The sequence below is a fragment of the Aquila chrysaetos genome, chromosome 9, assembly GCF_900496995.4.
Source record: "Aquila chrysaetos chrysaetos chromosome 9, bAquChr1.4, whole genome shotgun sequence".
NCBI lineage: Eukaryota > Metazoa > Chordata > Aves > Accipitriformes > Accipitridae > Aquila > Aquila chrysaetos.
Genome location: NC_044012.1, coordinates 24,528,902 through 24,539,345, shown reverse-complemented (window position 1 = coordinate 24,539,345; position 10,444 = coordinate 24,528,902). Strand labels below are relative to the sequence as shown.

The 10,444-nt window shown below is 51.3% G+C and overlaps 1 pseudogene; it reads right to left on the bottom strand.

Moving 5' to 3' along the window:
- Positions 1–1,458: 1,458 nt before the first annotated feature.
- On the bottom strand, positions 1,459–7,932 carry LOC115345548 (annotated as a pseudogene).
- Positions 7,933–10,444: the final 2,512 nt, after the last annotated feature.

The following is a 10,444-nucleotide window of genomic DNA, read 5'->3' as shown; positions in this document are numbered from 1 at the left end:
AGGATGCCCTTCAGGTACTCATGAAACGCCATCTTCCCTCCCAGCTTGTATCCCAGAACAAAGCACTTTTGGGAAGCTGTTGGAAGCTGGGAAGGACTTGGCGGGTGCTGGCACCAGGGAGAAGCCTATCTTCCAAATAACCACGAGAGGGAACAGACGAAGCATCCAACTTCAGCCACCCCAATTCACCATCTCCCCAGGTAAGGCACATTCAGCCACTGCAGATGCACCGCGTTCCACATTCCTCGGGGTAACTCATGCACAAGCGTGAGGAAAGGCCCACGCTACCTGAAACACTGAAATCAGGACCCAAGGACCTGGGAACAGGCCTTGGAGGGGACGAAGGAATTCGCTCATACCAGCAGAAACATGTCCGCATCCATCCAGCTTGGGCATAGCATGGCCTGATGGTGGAACAAGTTGCTGGGTCACCTCTGCACCGTTGCCTGTTGGTCTTCACGGTCCAGCTGCAGCTCAAAGCCCAGGCTGAGTCCTCGCCTTGCTGTGCGACCACCTGCAAGTCAGAGAGGGTGGCCAGTCGATAGTGTGAGGGACAGCAGACTCTCTGACCAAACCCCATAAAGATGGCCATTCGGTAAGGGAGTTCTTCCCTGCGTTAAGGTGGATGGTGCCTGGCCCCACCCCAAGGAGGGGTTTCCAGGGTGGATTCGGCACAGCTACCTCCAGCCACCTGGACCACACGCTGGCATAGGGATGTCTGCTGGCCAGAGTCTCCCTCCAGCCAAGGGAGAGGAGGAGGCACCTCTACTGAGATAGAGGCTTTGCAGGGTCTGAAGGCAGGTGAGATAAGGCTCATTCCAAAGCCACCTCAACAGCAGGGACATCCCCCAAGAAGGCCTTCCAACAAGGCAGCTCTGGAGGATCAGAACGGCGTGTCACCCTCAAGCAGCACCCCAGGGATGCCTCTCACCTCCTGAAACTCAAGACCTCGTCTAATGTCGTCCTCTCTAGCCAGTGAGAAAAGGACCCCCAAGGGGGGCAATTTCTCCCAGACCTCTTGGACACTTCATTGAAGCTATGGAACTGTTCTCCAGAAGGGAGTGTTTTTTCTCCTGGGACCATTAAGGGGGCACAAGAGAGCTGTAGCAATGTGTTTGTCCATGGGAAGTGTGAAGAAAGAAAGCAAAGATCTTTTCTTCCAAGGTAAATAGGGAAAAAGCTAAAATTTGTAAGGATTCACATTAGATCCACATTTTTGCAACCTTTGGGTTTCAGGAAGACTAACAGGCACTCCTGACCAGACAGTGTTTCTGTCATAGGGATTTCTAAAACCCTGACCTAATCATTAACCACTGCTGAAAACAATATAGAAAGGCTTCAATGAAATAAGACACATGAAGATCCAGCTGATGCAAAGAACAATTTTATTCTTGTTTAAAGCAGAACACAAGAGCAAACCAGTGTCATGAAACAGGCACCTCTTTTTGAAATAAGCACTTCATACTCCTTCAGCTATAATGCATACTGATCCAAGCACGTGAGAAGCGAGCCAAGAGGGCTCTTGTGCCAGGGGAAGACTATCCAGGAATGTCCTGGCTGAAGAACAGTAACTCAGACAAACTGGGCACTTCACTTTCTTTTGCCTTAGTTTTCAAGGGTGAACAAGCTCTGAAGCATAACTGAGAGTCCAACACCTTGCTACCGGCCCCGGTACTAGACAGCGATTGCTAACAGCCTGGGGACATCAAGGCAGGTGTCCGACAGGCCTGTAGCAATGAGGCAAGGCACGGTGGGTATGCAGATGTCTGCCGAAAGGCACTGTGCGCACTGCACGTGTCTGTATCTGAGCAATCGCCCTGGGCTCTGCTCTGTGAATCATGCCCAGGGATTGCTTTGCACTGAAAACATGCCTGTGTCGTTGTTCACCGGCCTGAACCAAACTCTCGCAACAAGGCAGAGCTTCCATAGCTTATGTTAGCAGAAATCTAGACTCCAGCAATGCATGCGGACCCCCAGACCCAATTACCCTATGCTCTTAATGGCTGCACTACAGAAGGGAGAGAAGAAGGGAGTCTTTCACATGGCGCCTAGGCCAAGATATCGGTGGTGGAATCCCCACAAGGGAAGTGGATGTCATGGGCAAGGCAAGGCCCATTGGGTTCCTTTCCAAAATCCACCAGGAAGTTCTTGTTCACGGTCAGGCCTCCTTTCTCAGTGTCCACATCAATCTGCAGCATGACAGAGCCTTCCCTGTGAGGGGACGAGAGCACAGCTATTACAGACAAGCAAACCATGGTCCTGTTCAAGAGATCCTGCCCTTCACCCTCCTGTTCCGTATCTGCTAGGCATGATGTGACAGGCAGGCTGGAGCTTGCCTTGGTGTTGGAGATCATCGTCTGCTTTGCTAAATCAAAACATCTCTGGTGGATACACTGGGAGATGCTGTAGCAGAGACGTGGCCTGGCTCCCAGAGATCCGTAGATGGATTCACTCCACCTTTCAGACTGAACACTTAGGCTCTCCCAAGCCAATCCCTGGCACTGCAGCTTGCCCAGCCAGAGATGTTTGTGAGTCAACTCACAATGTGAAATTCAACATGAGGAAGCTGCGGGGATGGTGTTAGAAAGAGCTGTCCCCTTGCAATCACAAACGCGTCCTTGTAGGCCCCCTGATGAGGCACCTTTCCTGTTTCTAACAGAGAGGCCATGCAAAAGAGGCCCCTTGTCTCCCAAATGTTTCTTACTTGACCAAGTTCGGGTAGAACTGCTTGTCCCATGTGCTGTATAAGGAGTTGGTGACGTACAGCCTCTTGCCATCCACGCTGAGCTGCATTTTACCAGGGCCGCCGTACACTCTCTTGCACTGAAGGCACAACAGACAGCAGTGATGTTACTGGCTTCTTTCTTTGAGCAGTCAAGCACAAGCAGGAGCAGGGGAGCAGAGCAGAGCAGAGTGGCTGCCTCCCCTCCCAACACAGACAAGCTACCAGATGCTGCAGACACGGGGGGCACCTCCGTGGTGGAGACCTACCCCAGAAACCCTGGGCAGAGAATTAGCAGAGCAGAGCCAAAGTCCAAAGGACACCAGAGGGCAAACAGGCCACGGAACTCACCTTGATCACCAAGGGCTCCGGCTGGCACTTCAGCTCTTCGTCTCTACACACAGCCACGGGTCCACCTCTGAGGATACTGCCTCCCACAAACACCTGTAAGCGAGGCAGTGGGAGACATGTTGCCTTGTCATCTAACCACCACCAGATCCTGCCGAGGAACCAACAGTGCAAGCCTTTCTGCTCCTGCCTTACCTGTCCCACCAGCCTGGGCTTGCAGGTTTTGGAGAGCTCGTACTGGCGGATGTCTCCATGCAGCCAGTTGCTGAGATAGAGGTACTTGTCATCCATTGAGATGATGAGGTCCACTGTGAATGCTAGGGCACAGAAACAAAAAGCTCCAGAGAAGACAGCAGCAACAGAAAGCATGCCTTGCATCGAACCCCAGCTCGCATCTCTCCCTGCCATTCTGTACATCTCACAGGCTCAAGTGCACAGGCTCCAGCTGGGGCAGCAGTGTCTTCTTGGGGGTGTGCACAGCCCCTCAGCCCCTCCAACGAGCCTTCTGCCGTGTTTTACGCAGCAAGGCTTTGCCGGTCAGTGAGTGGGCTTTGCCAGGCTGTGCAAAACAATGCCCCGGAAGAAAAAGGAAACACCACCTCAGGGCACACGAACCTGGCATCTTGGGCATAATCCATCCCGTCACGTCCTTGGCCGGTATCCGAATCACCTCCTCCACTGCCCAGTTGTCTCTCTGCACAAGAAACACAGGCACCGCACCATGAGCGTTCCTGGCTGGTCAGGCAAGATGTGCACTCCCCTGCACTCACACACTGCACAGCTAGGCAAAGTTGCCTGAGGAAGGCTAACCGCTGCACCCAGCTACTATGAGCAGACACAATTAGGACAGCATCGTCTGATACCAACAGCAAGGCTGGTCTTCATCGCTCAAATTAATCCCCCAGATGTTCATCCTAGATGGTCATGATGGGCTTCCTTTACACTCAGTGGAAGAACAGACTCCTCTCGTTCTAGCACACACATCCAAAGCAGGGTCTGGATAGTGCCCTCTCCGCACGCCTCCTTCTTTCTCCTCTGCTACCCCAAATTTCTTCTGTGTGCTTCTCAATCCCTCTGTAGCTCACCACGGCCGGGGTCTCCCCTGGCTGCTGGCACAATACTTGCCTCGCACTTGTAGAAGCGGTAGAACGATGCCACTCAGGGCACAGCTGACATATCCCTCGGCAGCATCGGGGTTGTGGAGGAATTTAACGCTCAGGGGCAGAGAGTCCTCCCCCAAGGTCAAAGCACTGGGTGAGGGCTGCGGCAGGACAAGTTCCACACGTTCAGGCGGCGCCCAAAGACCCCTGAGGAAAAGGAAAACCACATCAGAAGAGGGAGGGCTACCCTAATCCCTCCCCAAAATGCTCACAGGCAGGGACAGCCATGGCAGCGACGAGCCAGAATCAGCAGAGAAACTGCGGTGATTTAGGGAGCAGTGGGAGAAGACAGGAACCAGCCTGCCTTAAGGACAGATGCTGCACGTCCTGTAGCCGTGTCTGTAAAATGGGCCATTGGGGAAGAAATCTGCCTGTGTCCTCTCACCAGCTCTGGCCCTTTCTTTGACGGCATCGACACCCTCCCACCACCTCGGTGAGTTCTGGCTCAGCACTTGCACCCATATTCCCTCACCTTTCTTGAAGTCATCGGGACTGAATCCATATCCCACACATTTTGGGACTACTCCGGCAGAGCTGACCAGAACGTTGTGGCGTGGCTTGTAACAGAAGTCATATCCACTCGGCGGGCTGTCACACTCATTCTCCCAGTTCCCCTTCAGCTCAAAGGTCTCTCCATCCAGCACAATAAATCCACCTGTGATACAAAAAGGGGATGGACGAAATATCACATACTCCACTTCCAACCAATCAGTTTGTTCATGGAGTTATTAAAGGGCAAAGTACCTTTCGCATTGCCAGATGGATCTCCTGTGTTGGCAATCAGAATATCGCCATTAGGCAGGCTGCGAGGTATATTGAGGTATCCCTTGTTGCACTTCCAGAAGACATCCACTGGCTCAATCATCTGAAAAAAGTTGACGCACACACACTTCAGCCTCTGACTGCTCAGCTCATTTCACACTCCCTGGCAGAGCCTTTGGCCATCAGAGACTTCTGAAAATCTCTGACGCTTGCCGGAGCTTTCTTTCCCAGAACTCACACTTGCTAGGGCCTGCTCCTCCTTCGAGAGGAGCACAGAAGCCTCTGAGCTCCCCTCTGAACAGACAACAAGAGTGCAGCAACCACCTAACTCATAACAGCTTGTCTGTCCGCCTCACTATTTGGGAGGGGGGCAGGTGTGGTGTGTTGCGTGACTTCCCGTTATTAGACTCTCTCTGTGCAACAGGCACACAGAACGGAACGCAATGATGATCGGAGCCTTCCTTGGTCTGAAAAGGAGAGAGCCGAGAGGGAAAAAGTGACCCAGCTCTCTAAAATCAGGGTGGAGAGAAGATGAGGAGAGAACCCTTCTTCCCTCTACATTATTCAAGAAGCACTAGTTCCCCAACTCCTTCCCAGAAGCTTGTCTTTGAATCACCTCAGGCATACCTTACACAGCTTGGGAGCCCGGCACTGTGAACCCACTCCACCACGTAAATGCGGGAAGAAATCAAACAGGGAAGAATCAGCTTGTCCTTTTCGTTGTGGTATCGTCAAAGCAGGGGCAGCCAGCGCTCCACCCCGAGGAATGCAGCTCATCTTTGAGGTTGGGCATGGGCAGGCGGTGAATCACCTAGGCACTCAAGGTAGAGTTAGGGTTCGCACAGGGAGGCACGGAGAAATGGGGACCCTAATGCAACCAGCAACATAGAGATGATAACACCAGTGCCCGCACCAAAGGAGATCTCCGGAAATGTTAAATGTGACTGATCAGTTCAAAGATGCACAGTAGATGTAGATAATGTGTCTTTGCAGCCTTTGGAGACAGGTTAAACTCCAACTTCCCATTTAGGATGACAGCAGACAGGTTGGTACAGTGCATAACAGAACATCGCCAACATTGCAGCACAGTAGAAAATTGCTGAACTCTGCAAAAGTGCTGGATACCCTAAACCACCTGGGTCACTGGAGACCATTTTCCATGCTGAGCAGCCACTGACAGGGGTGATTCAGAGCATTTGCTCAAAAACTCACTAGCAGCACCAAGATTCTCTGGGAGTGAGTTGGGAAGTGAGTCAGAGCCAACTTGTCCCCCGGGACACAGAGACAGAGGTGATTCAACTAGAGCGAGGCATACACAAGACAGTGGAAAGAGACCAGGAAGGTGAGATTCCTAGCAGACACATCCCTATCTCACGCATAATACCGGTGGAGAAGCAAGAAGTAGACCTGTCATGACAAAACTCACAAGGGGTTTCCCAGATGGGTCTTGGCAGGTTATGAACAGGCAGCAAGGGAAAAAAGTCAGTTCAGGGTGGATGAGACAGAAGATGCAGGAAGACAAGAAGGTGTAAGGCATAACAGACAGCTGGCATGACAGAGTGGCTATCAAGCAATCTGATTTTCCCCAGCAAAAAAGAGTAGATGTCCCTGAATCTGGAGGCACTATAAAGCACAGAGCCAGCAGCTAGTCACCAGCCCCAATAAAACACAGTCAAGACAACAGGTACCTGGCAATAATATGGAGATCTGGGGTTGAGATCGATGGTGGCCAGGAAGTCAGGTTGGTCGATGCATGTTTCCCTGTAGGTACAGGTCACGTAGGCAACCTCCTCTCTGGGAGCTGGGTATATAGAAAGCTTCCTTTAAAACACACCATGAGCCAGCCAGAAAGGAAAAGAAAAGCTTCAACGACTCTCAGATAGGACTGAACTTATTTTTCTGGATGCTACAACCTTCCTCCTTGGTCACTGTTAACTGTCCAACCCTGCTTCCATTACGGACCCAGAGGTATAGAGGACAAAAGTGGGATCTCCATATAGTTACAGCCTTCTCCCTTTGGAGAGGCTATAACACACACAGTTAATGGTGGTCTCCACTAACACGGAGCTCTTTCCCAAACACCACCCACTCCAAAACATGCTCAAGAGGACTTGCCTTTCACAACATCCGGGCAGGTGGGGTACTCGTAGCACTGAACTCTGCATCTGTCTGATTCGAGAAGAAGAGAAGAATAAAATGAGAAACGTCTACGTCCTAAAAGGTGCCTATTCAGAAGACTCTGTCCTACCCGATGGACCTTCTCCCACCCCCGCTGTCAATGGGGACCTCTGTGACCAGCATCTAGTCTTGTTATGGCACTGACAAATCACAGATGCAGGAGAGGAATCCTCTCTCAAGTGCCACCTGGCGTATCATGGATCAAACCACTGCTCAGTTCCCTTCTGCATCCTCTGAGCACCTCACTGATCGCTTCTCCAACAGCAGTGAAGGAGAGAGAGCTTACACAGAGAACCACGTCAGTATTGAAGGTCTAGCCTGGAAAATAAGTCTGGTTTCTTGTCTCCCTGACGATTCCGCAGCAGAAGGGGAGGCTCCCCCTCAGCACGGATGCTACAGCCACATGCAAGTAGCTTTTCAAGGCAAAAAGAAGCCCCTGGAAGCAGAACGGTAGCGAGGCAATAGAAACCTCTGGCACCAGTCAGACAACACGCCAAGCTTCAGTCCCACTCTTCTCCTTCCTGCAGTGCTGCAGAGGAACAAACCTACCAGTCCACAAATGGGTTTCAAGGTGGGATGTCTGCAGCCTCCAGGCAGTGGCTGGAGCCAGATCCAGGATGCGGCTACAAGGCTTGGAGCTGCATGTGGGCTGCGGGGAGGCTGCAGAGTATCTCTTACCCATGCTGAAGGCCTTCTGGTTCACTCTCCTCAAGAGCAGAGGTGCTGGAACTGGAGGTGCAGCTTGCTCCCTGCCTCGCTGGAGTGGGGCTGTGTTGTGCCAAGGCTGCTCCGAGGGGGCCTTATATACAAGGCAAAGGGGTGGGGGGGAGAAAGCAAGCTTGCCAAGGGAGGAGCCACACTCCTAAGCGTTTGGGAGGTGCCAGACCAGCGCTGCAGCTTGTTTCCGCCTTGCTAACCACCAATCTAGAGGAAAAATCTGCTGGTCCATGCAGGTCTTTTCCTTAAACACAACCTCCCGTATCTGATCCTGGGGCTCTGGTGATTTCCAATGACTTCTTCAGGCTCTGGAGGCCTCCATGTCCCAGCCGAGAAACAAGCTAATTAAAGCCATCCCCCATACCCAGGCTCCTGCCATACAAATGTGCAGTGGCTGCAAATTCCACATGAGGGATGAGAAGTCCAGCTAGATAATCGGCCCCACCAGCAGCCTCCTGGAAATTACAAGGTTTCAACATACGGAGGCCACCAAAGGCACCTCTGAAACCTGGACCCTGACAGAAGGCACGTCTCTGTCTGAGGGCTGAGCTGAAGGCATCATGGGCTCCCTGGGGTCAACTCAGAAAGCCAGGCCCAGAGGTGCCTCTACCCACAAAGACGACTTTGGGAGCTCCTAAGGACTGCAAACTGGGATACAGCACTCAGAGGTAGGGAGGGGGCTCCAACAGTACTGACATCAGAAGAGACTTGAGGAGCTGCTGATGGCTCCCAAACAGCTAGAAAACACATCAGGCTAGGAATGGGTGCCTCAGGAAAAGCAAACTGTGCCCTTGTTGATCTTGTTGATGCAGCACCTACAAGGTCAAGACATGCCTGCTGCCTCTCAGGTTTGCATCTCCATGTGGGGAAGTCAGCCCACCTATGGAAAATAGGAACCTTTAGGATTCGGGGCAACTCGGCACCGTGAAACAGTGCCTGAGCAGTAGCTACTTACTCTCCCCACCAGTCCACTCACTGAACACCCAAAAGCCCCATAGCAGCCACTAACGCTGCAAAGTGCCTGGCACCAGTGTGGTTGAATTACATACAAACTAGACTAAACTGTCACAAAACACCCATGGGAACAGCAGAGGCCTCCATTAAAGGGATTGAGGTATTGGAGAGAAGAATTTTGGAAGAAGGGTCCCCTCCTGTGATCACCAGGAGCCTGGCTGCCACCAGCTGCCAAACTAAAGCAGGAAGAAAACACCAAGTGCCATGGAACGTGAACGAGCATTGTATCTTGTGGAAGAGCTCCTCAATCAGTGGGCAAATTACACAGGATAAGTAATTGCTCCACGTAGGAATGCAGAAACATCTGACAGCGCCATTAAAGAAGCCCTCGGGGAGACCTCCATCAGAAGAGAGGACAGCTTAGCCAATCTCAGTAGGGCTGTAATTAAATGGCTTCCAGAACAGCACTTTAAACACGTGACAGGCGGACATGGGAGCAGCCAAACACTTGATCTTTTCTGTAAGAGAGGAGCATCAAACTGCCTGCACTGGGAGGAAGTTGTGATTTGTTTAGCAGAAATCCATCTCAGCATTTTCAGTGCAAGGGACAAAGACAGTCAGGAGAGGGATCATTACCACAGCCAGACACTTCTATGCTACCAGTCAATGTATTACTGACCAGCTGCGTCCCAGTTACATCAAGGGTCGCTATAAGGCAAGCAGAAGGTGTTAAAATAATATCGTGGATGGAAGGAGAAAGCATGCACAGTAATGGCCTAAAGCCTTATGTTATTGACTATGAAATAAGTTGACATGCTGGGCAAGAGTAAACCACATGGAAAGAAATTCTATCCTCATATCAAATCAGACATGTAATGGAGACACTTCTGGATGGCTTTTCAACAGCATTAGAACAGCCCATTTAATTAAGCATGGTGTCCACCTAGGACCTAGAAGACCCGAGCAGAGGGACCTTTCTTGGATGTCAGAAAAACTAGCAAACATAAGGAGGGACTGCAAAGGACGCCAGAAGAAAGAGGCATCGAAGAGCTACACTGTACATGGGGGAGTTCAGCCGCACCAGGCCAACCTGGATTAAGGCACTGGGCTCCACACTGGACTTCAGGGCTTAAGTGTAACACCAGGTTTAATGTGTACAGGATGTCACCATCTCCAAAGGTAAGGACACTCGATGAAAGACCACTGTAAATCCACATTGGACAAAACAAGACTGACAGGCCAATGCCGTAAGACCCAGAGTGCTGAACAGTGGCTATCTTTCCACCCTCATGGCTATATGAATGTTAAACACTTCTACTTCAGCTGTATGAAGCCAGCAGCACTCCAAAGGTGAAGGACACAGTGATGCCTCCTAGGGCTGTGCACTGCTTTCTAAGCCTAGCAGGATATTGCTAGATTTCTCCCTCTGGATTAAGAACAGTCATAGCCCTTTTACAGTAATTCTCAAAGAGTTTATTTTATAGATGTGTGCTTCTGAACAGGACTTGTGGCACTCCTTTTGCAGGAGTTTGCAAATCCCATCCTTCACCAGCAAACTCCTACTGCAGAGAGATGTGGAAGTAGCTGGTACAACCTTTTCTGT